Genomic DNA, 7,900 nt, shown 5'->3' with positions numbered 1-7,900 from the left:
TGGATCTTCATTGCTGCACACAGGCTTTCTCTAGTTGTGAGCGGGGCCCACACTCTAGTTGCCGTACGTGGTCTTCTCATTGCTGTAGCTTCTCTTGTCATGGAGCACAGACTCAAGAGCGCTGGCTCAGCTGTTGTGATGCATGGGCTCAGCTGTCCTGCAGCATGTGGGATCTTCCCAGACCAGGGCTTAAGCCTGTGTCTCTTGTGTTGCAAGGTGGATTCTTAACCACTGGACCACCAGCGTTCTCCTGGGGTCCTGCAGCATATAGGCTTAGGCCTCAATCTCCCGAGCCCTGCAGTGTGCCAGGCTCCTGGGAGATGACACCCCTCAGAAGAGCCTGGAAAATATGGAGACTGAACGGTACACCCTGAACCAAGTGCTTCTGGGATTATCTCATTCATTCTCAAGACACCCCATAAGGCAAAGTCCATGAACCCTCCCATTTTACAGGTGAGGAAAACTAAAACTGGGAAAGGCTAAGGAACCTGCTCACATGCAGGCCGAACTGGAATTCCCTTCCAGGCTGAGTAACCCTGGGCCTGATGCCTTGGTCATCACACCTGGCTTGAAGAGGGTAGGGCCCAGGACAGGGGTAGAGCAGGCCTGGAATGAGGACAGTCTGGGCAAAAGCCTGGATGCCTGAAGGCACATGGGCATGAATGTGTAGTGGCGAGGTGGTGATGGTGGTGGATGCCCATGGAGGAGCTCTGAATGCACTTTGGGAACCACGGCCTAATGTAAAGAGTCTCAGGGTGAGTTACAGGGTCAGGTAGGCACTGAGGATATCCTCTGGCTGCCAGAAAGAAGGGTTGGGGGAGCAACTAAGCCAAGGTCTAGAGGCTGCTAGGGGCTAGAGCAGTCGACCTTCTGGAATAGAACAACTCACAACCATTGCTGAGGAACTGGATATAGGGTGGGGGGTAGCCAGTACCACAATAGAGCCCAAGGCTCTGACTGGAACCTGGGGGCCTGGTTACTACCTTGGACTGGGGACTAGAATGGACGGGGCATCTGGAGATCCAAATGTGACCCTGTGGGGATATAGTTTAAAAGCAGCCCTTTAAATGGAGTCGTGAAGACCACCCTCCCAGGTCTGAGTGCTGTCAACAACAGTAACTGGCCTCTCCATATGTAACGGTGCCAAGTGCCACAGACACTTTGTCATAAATCCTCTGCACATGAGGCGCACCTTCCTTAGCCCACTAGACAGGTGAAGAAACCCGGGTTTAACTTGCACAACATCACACAAGCAGGAAGTGGCCATGCTGGGGTTTGAACCCAGTCCTCAGACCTTCCAGCTGGAAGGGGAGTGAGCAGGCCACAGAGGCCAGCTGCAGCCCAGGGCCCTGGTACCCAGCTGGGGTGCCCCCAGGGCCGACATGGGGTTCCAGGGCAAAGAGGAAAGTGGTGAGTCAAACAGAAAGCACCAGATGGGGAGTGAGCTTCCTCCCCTCCCAGCTGCCCCTGGTGCCAAACTTTCACACCCTGCTGCAGAGGAGCCCGTGGGGGAGGGGAGGGCAGTGAAAGTGGCTGCTGCTGAAAGGAGACTCTGATGTACTCCGGATGTGGCGGGGCTGGGGGGGACACTGACAGTCGCCCAGACTCTGGTTCCCAGCTGACAGGTGGGTGAGGAAAGTGAGTCCTCTCTCAGCATAAGTTGGTATAAAGCCTACCAGGCCAGAGGGGAGCATTTCAGGTTCCCACACCTGAGAGGTTCTGGGAGGAGGTGCAGGTGGATGTGCCTAAAACCCTTGTTGGAGGCATTCCACAGCTCAAGAACTACGCAGGTCTCCCCACTTTCTGCTGGCACAGAAATCCTCTCTTGTCATTCCACCCAGCCCTCCTGCCCAGATCCTTGGAGCTGTGGAATTTTCAAACCAACTTTTACATGGAACTCAACTATATATTTTTTAAAAGACAAAAGCAGTGTCTTAAACATAAGTGGATTTTGTTAGTTCACGTTCTTAACACTTAGCATTAAGTCCATCATGGTGAACCGCGATGAGCACTGACGTTTAAACGGACCATGATGAGCACTGACGTTTAAACGGGGGGCTGGGGTGGGAGCTGCAGTCTCCTGTCAGCCTCAGCTTTCGGTTTCTTGCAGTATTTGATTTTGGTGGCACAGGACCAAGTGACCCCACCAAGTGATTTGCACAGACAAGTGGGTACAAATGGGAGTGTGTTTCCGAAGGCCCCCTTACAGTCTCTTTTATTCTCAGGGACGTCAGGTGAAGCCTTATGTCCCGCTCAGCCCAGACCCAGGACTCTGGACACAGGAGGAGGAGTCTTAACGTATCATAATTTGATGTGGTGCCCATCTGAGTGTGTGTGCCATTTTTTAAACTGGGTTTTTTTCCAGTAGTTAAAAATATGAATGAAAGAGAGGGAGAGAGAACGGAAAGGAAAGGAGGAAGGGAAGTGAAGGAGAAAGAAGGAATTCAGGCTTCTGAGGATGCCCTCGCTCAGGTTCTTGGTGAGGACGCCCACCCTGACTGCTCCACCCCTACCTGTCCTGGAGGTTTCAGTGCCTCCTCTTACTCAGCATCTGTCTCAGCAAGTGAATCTGGGCCACATACTTCTGAAAAGTCTTAGGAGTCCATGACTCTTCCTGGTTTCTGTGGGCCTTCCAGGTACTCAGCCCTGGTTCTGGGCAGGGCAGAAGGCCCTATGCAGGGGACAGGGTAGAGGGGCTTCCCTGGGCTTTGTGCTGTGTCTCCAGAGGTGGGAGGACTGGGGAACCCAGTGCCCCTGAGAGCCTGGGGTTTCTGAACCTTCAGTTCTGGGAACTTGCTGTGCTTCAGAAAGAGAGAAATGAGAAGCAAAACCCTAGGGCCTCAGCGCCACCAACCCCCCGCTTCCTGTCTTCCTTCCGCTGAGTCATAGCCAAGCGCACAGCACCTCTGCCTCCTTCGGGGCCATATGGGTGGGGTGGAATTCACGGTCACGTGAGGACACAGCATCTGGACAAGTCCTCTTTTCCTGCAAGTGTCTGTGCAGAGCCCCGAGTTGCTGAGTGCTAAAGCTGCCTCCCAAGCTTGGAGAAGGGGTGACTGAAGTCTTTAGTATCCTGTGTCTCCCCGCAACCCCCAGGCCAGCTGTTCACCTACAAGCATTGAACACCAACTGTAAGGCAGACAGGGTGATTCAGGTGGGGCCCTGTCCTTGAGGAACTTGTGGATTTGGACATGGACCCTTCCTGACAGGCCCCTCATGAGTGACCGGGTCTGTAGGCTTGCTCTGGTCAGTGGGAGCCATGGGAGCCAGGCCACATCACACATGCCCATCATAAAGACCTGCACACCTCACACAGGTGTCTGTAGGCACGTGCATGTGCACGGGTGTGGGACTGGAGCATGTGGGTTCATGTCCGTGATCATAGATGTCCGCACAGGCCCTGCATTGGATTGCGGAGCTCCAGGCTCTGGTACCCAGGTCAGGACCTTGTGTGTGTAGCCTCTGTGAGGGGCTCCAGGTTGTTGAGGGCTGAGGCTATCTTCCAATCTGGGAGAAGGGGTGACTGAGGTTCTTAGGGGAGAGACATCACCCTGTCTTGGAGGCCCAAGTACTGTCACTGAGTCATGAGAGTCCATGGGAGTTTGAGTACTGTGCCCCCATTTTGTGGAAAAGAAAGCTGAAGCCCAGAAGGGGCCCATGATTTGCCCAAGGTCACAGAGCAAGTTGGGGGAGATCTAGAAGGGGAACAAGCCAGACCTGGGCACCTGTCTACCTCTTTGACCTTTCTGGCCTGGTATTTGGGGCTTGGCACCCCCTGATGACCACAGTGCATCAAACTCTGGGTTGATTTTCCCAGCAAACCACCTGGGGACCAACCACAGGGTCCTCCTACACCTCGCCATTCCCAGGAAGTTTCCCTGCACTATATCTTTGCTTGGGTGACCTCACTGCCTGTAGTTCCCTCTCTTTCTCAATCAGTCTCTGGCTCTCTCTGATTCCTCAAATAAAATCCAAACTTCCAAATTCTGCTTAAGTGCTTCCTCTACCTTCTTTGACCCCCTGGCACTTTTCCCCTACCTCTAGCCTCTCTTGGCCTCTGTCCCCCTCATTCCCACATCACTGTTCACCCACCTCCTAAATATAAAATTAATCCATAGAGCCCTCGGCTGGGTGTGAGGGGTCCTTTGAGGCTGAGACAGTGGAAGCCCCACCGAGGCCAGTCCAGCCCTCCAGACTTTGCCAGTCACTGGGGTGGGCCCTGGAGCTGGGAGAAGAGACAGCACCTCTGCGAGGCCTCGCCACCTGCCCCCAATTCTGCTGCTTTGCTCAAGGCCCAGACCTGGAGCACTGTACTTGAGGCGAGATTGATTCCTCAACCTTCAGTGTTTACCATTCCAGGTTGTTTATTCCCCCACACCTTGAATAACCCTCCAGTGAGGGCTCGGCCTGTGTTTCATGGGGTGGAGGGTGGGGGGTCAAACAAAGAGTAGGGAACCCTTGGATTTTTGTTGGGTGTCGCTCTTTCATTGAACGACTCTGGCCAGAGTTGTCTGCTCCTTTCCAAAGCTCTTTCCCTCCACTTGGTCTCAGGAAGTGGGCAGGGGGCTGGCCATCTTTGCCCCATGAAGCTTTGAACCCCATCATGCCAGCTGTCCCCTCACTCCTCTCCAACCCACTAGGAGCCTAAGATTGATTGTCGGACCTACCCTTGGTGCTGGAGTATGAAGGAAAAATGGACAGAGACACTGTCCATCAGGAATTGATGGCCAAGTGGAGGACAGAGGCAAGTAAACAGGTCCTTATCCTTGCCGCGTGTGGTGTGTGTTCGATTGCTGTCTGCTGGGCACCGTGCCAGGCCCTGGGCATGGGTGGTATTCAGATAAGGCTCTGCTCTCATGGAGCATGTCCTCTCCTACTCAGGTTCCCACTCAGCACTTGCAGTGCTCAGCTTGAGCTTTCCCTACAGCACAGGCCAGCTTAGGAGGTGGAATGGTCACCCTCTGGAGCAGCCCTAAGCCCGAGAAGGGTGGAAATTGGTGGGGGACAACCCCAAGGAGTGTTCCACACCACCTGTCAACCGGGGACTGACCTCAGAGGGAACACATTTACACACCTGCTCTGGCTTCCTTTCCTTCCCTGTCTCACTTCCTCTCTCATCTCCATCAGGAACTAGGAAGGCTCTATGATTTCACCCAGCTCACAAGCTGCCATATTCCAAGGATGCTGGTGGAAGATACAGCACTCCTGCTTGAGAAACAAAGGTTAGTTTATTTCCCACAGTAACGGTGGACAGAGAATCAGCATTTTCTTGAACCACTTCCCTGAACCCAGTGCCTGCAGCGTGACCCTATAAGGGCCAGATGATGCCTGCACATGCAGTAGGTTGACAGCAGAGAAACCCTGAGATCAGGGAACCCAAATCTTTTGTAATAGACTGTAAGCCAACCTGCCTAACCTTTGCCCCAGAGGCAGATATCTTTATTATACTAGACAATAAATAAATCTGCCTTTTTCCCTGGAGGGAGACATTGTTTCTATCTTCTAAGGCTATTCACTGGAATAATCACCCTTGACAGTATTGTTTGGAACAAGGGCAGTCAGTGCCTCTGTGAACAAATGTACAGAAAAGGGAGACAGCCAGGAAGAATTGTCTCCCAGTACTCTATCAGTGCTTCATGACATCACCTCCGAAATAAACTATTTGTGTTTGGATCTTTTTATTAATATTTATTCATTTATTTGGCTGCATCAGCTCTTTGTTGCAGCATGCCAGACCTTTAGTTGCACATGTGGGATCTAGTTCCCTGACAAGGAATAGAATCCTGGCTCCCTACGTTGGGAGTGTGGAGTATTAGCCACTGGACCATCAGGGAAGTTCCCGTGTTTGGATCCTTGACCCTGAGCCTGCCTCTGGGGAAAACCCTTCAAGACTGGGAAGATGACACTAAATAAGCGTTAATGGGTTTTCTGACGTGGCTCTCATTTCTCCAGATCTTCCTGCAAATAATGCTGGGGAGCCACACGAAGGAAGAAATTTCCTTTCCCAGAATCAATACTGTTGTGACTTCTTAGGAATGTGCTCTAAAGGACTCTTGGAGTGTAATTTTTCACGTTTAAATATTTAGTCCATCTATAATATGGTGGTTGCCTCTGTGAGGTAGACATTGGACTTCATTTTCCTCCCAAATCATTCTAATATAATTTATGGGAAATTGTGCCTGGTCCATCATCAGTATCTTCTAATCTGCCTGCAACTTGTTATGTAGAATATGTCACAAACACACACATGATCAATTCACAGACAATGAACTAACAAACACATGGGCATCACCATCACTGGGGATTTGACACTCACCATTGGCACAAAGTAAGACAAACCCAACCCACTCACGATGACACCATTCAAGCTCCAGTGAAATGCAGGGAGGCTGCGAACCAGCCTTAGAGTTCACAGAGAGTTTGAACGTGAATTGGAAAGGTTTCTTTCTAAAAAATATTTAATAATTAATGAAAACTTCAAAAACTTGGGGACTTCACTGGCAGTCCAGTGGTTAAGAGTCTGTGCTCCCACTACAGGGGGCGCAGGCTTAATCTCTGGTTGGGGAACTAAGATCCTGCAGATGGCTTGATGTGGCCACAAAATAAGTAGTATTTCTGGGGCTCCTGTCTACCTGGGCCCATGGTCAAGGGGGAATCCAAGGGGTGGGCTGGGACTAGGCAAGAAGCCCCAAGGAGAAAAATCACCAAACATATATACTCCTCACCATGATTCTATACTGGAGGAGGGCATGGCAACTCACTCTAAGTATTCTTGCCTGAAGAACCCCCCTGAACAGAGGAGCCTGATAGGCTGCAGTGACATGTTGGGAGAGGTGGGTAGCAGTTTTGGAGCTGTGCTAAGTGAGAGCCAGGAGTGACCGGAGGGCTTGAGGGGAGGGCAGCTCCCTGCCCACACCTCTGTCCAGCCTTGACCAGGGAGGGGTCTCCATTCTTCTCAAGGCAAACAGGTCCTGAGTGGTTTAAAGACTGTCCCAAGGTTACCCAGCCAGAGAGGGAGGCCCTTACTTCCTTTCTGTGCCTGTCTAGACATGCCCCCCAGCACCCCTTCCAGGCCCCTGGGACCTGTGATAGGAACAGTCACGACCACTCCTCAGAGTGTGATTAGGTGCCAGCCCAGTCCCAGAACGGGGTCACAGCCTCCATGGCTTCCTGGGGGCCCTGCAGCTTGTCCTCTTCGTTCTCTTAAGGACACCGAGGCTCCAGTGGGCCAGATGTGTGCTCAGGACTGCACTGCTGGGCACGGGTGCTGGGGCCACACCAGGTGGCCTGATGCTGCAGCTGGGGCCTGTACCCCAGCGGGGGGACCGGGATCTGAGGGGAAAGATCCTGGAGGAAGAGACTGGCCTCAAGGGGAGACAGGAGTCCTGGCCAGAGGTTGCCTGTTCGTTAGTGAGGGACTCAGTGCTCAGGGCATGGCGCTGGGATCCCACCTTGCTCTCCCTCCTCCTCCCCCTTCGCCCATCACAGCCCCAGCTGCTCACCAGCCTGGCCAGTACGCTGTCACCGAGCATCACCAAACATCCTACTTTCACCTGTGCCCCCTCCCCCACACACCGCCCCTCCTCCCAGGAACACACAGCCTTCCCCCCTCCCCCATATCATTTCCCACCGTCCCCTCTGTGCCTATCCTAGGGCTGGGTACTGGGTACCACAGATGTTGTACCAGACCTGGGCCTGCCCTGGCAGACTCAGTGCTGAGACAGAGGAGTCTACAGAGGCACCTGCAGTCAGAGAGGGTTTCCTGGAGGCATGGACTTTCAGCTGTGCCGCGGTACCTCCTCCCCCTCACCTGGGTCACTGCCCCTCCTCTAAGCCTCTCTCCCTGGAGTGGCCAGCGGGTTCCTGGAAGCGTCCCATCGCTCTGCAGTGCCGATTCCAA

At 53.0% G+C, this 7,900-nt stretch overlaps 1 long non-coding RNA gene across 1 annotated transcript; it reads right to left on the bottom strand.

Annotated features, from left to right (window-relative positions):
* On the bottom strand, positions 1-7,900 carry LOC136167815 (uncharacterized). The gene is made up of 3 exons (XR_010663113.1): positions 7,811-7,900; positions 5,075-5,205; positions 1-340 (listed from the first exon to the last, which is right to left on the bottom strand). It is a non-coding gene; the product is annotated as an uncharacterized lncRNA (long non-coding RNA).

Source organism: Muntiacus reevesi, chromosome 4, assembly GCF_963930625.1.
Source record: "Muntiacus reevesi chromosome 4, mMunRee1.1, whole genome shotgun sequence".
In the NCBI taxonomy this organism is placed as follows: Eukaryota; Metazoa; Chordata; class Mammalia; order Artiodactyla; family Cervidae; genus Muntiacus; species Muntiacus reevesi.
The sequence above is the reverse complement of the archived record's forward strand: the minus strand, read 5'-3'. Positions and strand labels throughout refer to the sequence as shown.